Here is a 5,351-nt window from a genome sequence, read left to right as displayed (position 1 = left end):
TTATATTGGGGTCGGCCTATACTCAAGTATATACGGTATTAGAAATAAATTGTTTACAAACCTAATTTCAACACAGCTGAGCACAATCACAGATTGAGCAAGGAATTCAAAAGAAATGAGGGATAAATGCAATTACCGCCCTTTTTCCTATTTACATACCCTATCAGTTGTTAAAACTCCAGCGGTTCCAACCCCAGATGCACAAGGAGGAGGGTTGGGTGTCAGGCTAGTAATCCATCCCCGTAAAACTCCCCATCACTAAAGAAACAACAAAAAGAACTTCAAACATTTCTGGTAAACCAGGCGAGAGTTTGGTTTCACACAATATGTCAGTGCCGGAGCAAACCGGCACTGGTGTCCAGCACCTGATATTAAAAACAATCTTCTCTGCCAAAAACATTAAAAGAATTGGAACATGGAAAGTACAAACCCTATACCAAAGTGGATGACTTGCCCAACTTCTATAGGTACTTGATGACTACTTGCTGGACATTCTAGGTATCAGTGAGGTCAGGTGGACAACAAACAGCCGGATTAACAACAATAACAAGACCATCTTGTATGAGGGCAACAAAAATCGGCATGAACATGGGGTCGGCATTATCCTGAGCAAACAAGCTGAAAAAGCACTTATCGACTGGCAACCCATCAATGACCGGATCATCACAGCCCGTTTTGCTCATGGACATGCCAAGCAACTTTTGTACAAGCCTATGCATCAACAGAAAGCACAGATAACATAATAAAGAATGAATTTTATGAACAGCTCCAAGACATCTTTGCTAACATTCCAAATCATGACCTAAAGCTCCTGATTGGAGATTTCAATGCCCAATTAGGTTGCAACCGACAAGGATTTGAGAATGTGATTGGAGCCCATACATCCTCTGCTCAGCTCAGTTTCAATGGCAAGCCATTGGTGTCATTCTGCGAACACAATGGGTTGTGATTTGGGAACATGTTTCCACCACCAGAGGATCCACAAGAAGACTTGGCAGTCACCAGACAGGCAAACTTTCAATGAAATCGACTTCATTTGCATCAGCCAGAAGTGGAGGTTTGCAATGTGTGATGCAAGAGTCTACAGAAAGGCAGATCTTGAATCTGACCATTATCTAATCAGAGCAGAAATCAAGATCAAGCTCTGAAACATAAGAAGTTCATACCAAAGAAACCATTTGCAATAGAAAAACTCAAGGACCCTGCCACTGCCGCCATCTTTGCCTTGGAACTGCATAATCATTTCAACCTTCTTAAGAAAATGGTAGACATAGAAGACCTCTGGAGTAGCCATAGAGACACCCACAGACTGTGCCCAAAATATTACTTGGAGATGTCAAGGACAATGGAAGGAACAGTGGATCCAAGATCAAACATGGAAGGTGATTGATGAAAGAAAAAAACATAAAACCGAAATAAGAGCAAGCTAAAGACGCAGATGAAATGGAAGAAAGAAGCCGAAGGTACACAGAGCTTGACCAACTTGTTAAGAAAAGCTGCCAAAAAGAAAAGAAGGGTTGGCTGGAACAGAAAGGTGCAGAAACACAAGAAGCAGGTGACTGAAATGATCCCCAAACCCTCAACTGCATCATCAATAAACTGACTGGAACCAGGAACAGCTCTACTGTCCTGATCAAGGACAAGAATGGAAAGCTCCTAATCATTTAAGATGAATTGAACTCTTCTGCTGCCAGCTCACCCAGCACTGGGCTGTGCAGGCAGTGGCTGAACAGAGTTGACTGTGTATGCATAGTCGATGCTTTAAAAAAACCTGGAGAATTTACCCCCCCTAATTTTTTTTACTTTTCAAATTATTTCTGCAGACCCAGGGGGTCTCTCAAGTCAGTATAAAAACCTGTTGAAGGGAAGTGTGCCCCATATTTTTGGATTTAAGTATCCGCAGGAGGGGGACATGTGAAAATTAGAGGGGGCATCTCTGATCAACGCACTGTTCCTCTTTTTTAAAAAAATACAGGGTTTCTCCCTTTCACTGGTTTGATGGTAAGCAGAGACAAAACTAGTAAACAGTGCTTCACTTGTGTGTGTGTGTGTGTGTGTGTGTGTGTGTGTGTGTGTGTGTGTGTGTGTGTGTGTGTGTGGTAAGTGCTGTCAAGCTGCTTCCAACTTCTGGCAACTCTATGTATCAATGGTGGATTTTGTACAGTATAAATATAACATCTTTAGGATGTTGTAAAAAGATCTGTTTTGGGGTTTTGTGTTCCCACAGCAAGAGAGAACACATGTGTTGTCAGTCAAAATGGATTGTTTTTCCTGCCTGTTGCACAAAGCTCTTGTCAATTTCACAATGGCGGCTGGCATTTCATATGCTGCAGGAGATTATTGTTGGAGACGCCACATGGTACTTTCTGCTTTAACATTCATCAGTAGTTGTTTCAGGTCTTCCATATCTTTTTGAAGTAATGCAGAGGTGTAGCTGGGCCAAACTGTGCCCGGTGCGCATTCTATATTTTCCACCCCCATGGCCCTCCGCGGCGCCCCCCTCGCGGCGCCCCCCCACAGCACCCCCCTTTCCCCTTTCCCACACTTACCTTAGTTCCTTTCTTTTTTCTTGAACTTGTTCAGGCTGCAAAAGGCCTGTTCACAGTGAAAACGGCCTGATGGGAACGATACTTCTCAGGAGACCTTGTGAGCCCCAAGGTCTCCTGGGAACTGTTGTTCCTCAGGCCGTTTTTTACTGCGAACAGGCCTTTTGCAGCCTGAAAAGTTCAAGAAAAAGGAAAGGAACTAAGGTAAGTGTGGGAAGGGGGTGAGGGACACCGTGGGGGGATGCCATGGGGGGCGCTGCAGGGGGTGGGGGAAAGGGGGAGGGGCCTGGGGTGATTTTCTGCACCCCGAGGCATGCGTCTGGTGTACGGCGCACCCCTGTCCCCTTGTAGCTCCGCCACTGCAGTAATGTAGTGTCATCTGCATATCTCAAATTAATGTTCCACCAATTTTCACTCCACTTTTCTCTAAATCTAATCCAGCTTTCCTTATGATATGTTCTGCATATAGATTGGAAAAAATAGGGAGATAAAATACATACTTGTCTGATACCTTTGCCAGTTGGAAAGAATTGTTTCTCCATATTCTGTCATAACAATAAGCCTCTTGCCAAGATTATAGGTTGAAACAACCAGATGATGTGGCTCACCTATTTCTTTTAAAATCAACGAAATTGCTTCACATTTTTCCAGTCTTTTAAAAATGTTTAAACATAAGGCCATATTTTGATATTTCTGGATGTTACTTCTCTTAATCCAATATCAGGGATATGGGTTAGTCATCTCTTTCTTCTTGTGTTTTTAGTTGACTCGTGGTTTTTTTTTTGTTCCCCACAGCTTGTTAAAACTTCATTAAATATTAAAGAGAAGTTCAGAGACAGTTTGCCATTGTCTTTCTCTGCATAGCATCTTTGACTTCTTTGGTGGCCTCTCATACAAGTACTAACCAGGGCCAGTCATGCTTAGCGGCTGAGATCTGGTGAGATCGATCTCACCTGGGCCATACAATTTATGTTGTTATTGAACCTGGAGTTTTATTGAACTTGAAGTTGCATTCTTTCCCTTTTTCTTGCATGCTAGCCTACAACTGTGGACATGCATCCTTTGCTTTTGAATGCAGTTTATTACAGCTTTTTTCTTGTTTTGGTGCAAGACCAGGTCATCTTGATTCTTGAAATCATAGCTACTACTTTCTTAGCCTGTTCATGACCCAGGACACCAAGACACCTTGTATATGGTGGAGTCAGTCCTAAGTCATTATGCCCCACCATAAACTATTTTTTCCAAGAGGAATGGTTTTAGTTGTTCATTTTATCTTCAGCCAGCCTTAACATACACTTGGTTCTGTTTCTAGATGTTAACCCAACTAGATGCTGAGTGACGTGTGAAATCATACTGATTTGGGTGAACTGGGACATTAACTTTGTTCTGACAAAAAGCATAGCATTTCCACATGAAACCAGCCTGCTTCTCCAGCAGTGAAACAAAAAAAGAAGATGAAATGCTTAACAACATCCAATTGACCAAGAGTCCTTTCCCTCCTCCCAATCACTCTTGTATTTTTTTGTTGTATACAACCGTTACTTCCTTGTTAAGACTCCCTCTCCATCAACCTCCTGTTTCAAAGGAGTGATGAGACAATTTAAATCCATTTCTTCACTTTTAATTTAATTATATTGATGGAGTCTCACAGTAAGAATAACAATGAACATCAATCACATTTTACCTGGATCTGAGCTCTGTACTTGGAAGAGCTTTTCTTTACGCTTTGAGCACTGACATTTCCTTTAACAACTGCACACAATCAATCAAACCTCTCATACTAAGAATGACAAAGGATACCATTTCTCTATCTTTCATTTTATTTGGCTAAATGATAGAAGTTCAAAAGAGATACTTGGTAGCATTTAAGCCAGCACTTTTACAAACAAGCTCCATTAATTATCATAATCATCTCGGCTGCACTCTTTAGCAAAATGCAAAGCCCAGAAAGATTGCAAGAGAAAGAAAATAAAATTGAGTTATTAGAAGAGAAATGACATGTAGTACTGTTGCAGATTTTATTAGCATTCTTCTCCTCCATTCCTCTCAAACATAATATGCCAGATAAATTAAAAACACATACAGTGATGCTGGAACCCTTGAACTTGGTCACCTTCATGTAGAACAGGGGTAGGGAACCTGCGGCTCGAGAGCCGCATGCGGCTCTTCTGCCCTTGCACTGTGGCTCCACGAGCCGAGCCGCCGGCCCCATCCTTGCCCGCCCTGCAGGCAGCAGGATGAGCACCAGCTGCCCGCGATTAGGCTGGAGCCCGCGCCCGTGAGCTTCCCCTCGCCAGCCCCATTGGGCGGGGAGGCGCTCCCAGCGGCTGGCAAGGCCGAGCAGCTGGCCATCCTTACCCGCCCTGCAGGTGTAGCAGGGTGCGCATCCACTCGCAGCTTCTCAGAATGAGGGGAGTAAAAGGTTAAAAAAAACCCTATATATATAGTGTTATCTTTATTTTAAATGTCAAAAATTATTTGCGGCTCCAAGTGTTTTCTTTTCCCGTGGAAAATGGGTCCAAATGGCTCTTTGAGTGTTAACGGTTCCCTACCCCTGATGCTTAGAAACAGGGGTAGGGGAACCCATGCCTGAGAGCCGCATGCTCTTCTGCTCCTTGCACTGTGGCTCCACGAAGCCGAGCTGGCCGCCCCATCCTCCTTGCCCGCCTCTGCAGCAGGATGAGTACACCAACTGCCCACGGGTCGGGCTGGGCCACGCCGCTGGCTTCCTCCTCAGCCCCATTGGAGCTGGGAGGGCGCTCAGCGGCTGGCAAGGCCGAAGCCATGGCTCATCTCTTGCCCGCC

The 5,351-nt window shown here is 44.0% G+C and overlaps 1 pseudogene; it reads left to right on the top strand.

Annotated features, from left to right (window-relative positions):
• Positions 1–326: 326 nt before the first annotated feature.
• LOC125438424 lies at positions 327–1,563 on the top strand (annotated as a pseudogene).
• The last annotated feature ends 3,788 nt before the right edge of the window (positions 1,564–5,351 follow it).

This window comes from Sphaerodactylus townsendi, linkage group LG08, assembly GCF_021028975.2.
Source record: "Sphaerodactylus townsendi isolate TG3544 linkage group LG08, MPM_Stown_v2.3, whole genome shotgun sequence".
NCBI lineage: Eukaryota > Metazoa > Chordata > Lepidosauria > Squamata > Sphaerodactylidae > Sphaerodactylus > Sphaerodactylus townsendi.
The sequence above is the reverse complement of the archived record's forward strand: the minus strand, read 5'-3'. Positions and strand labels throughout refer to the sequence as shown.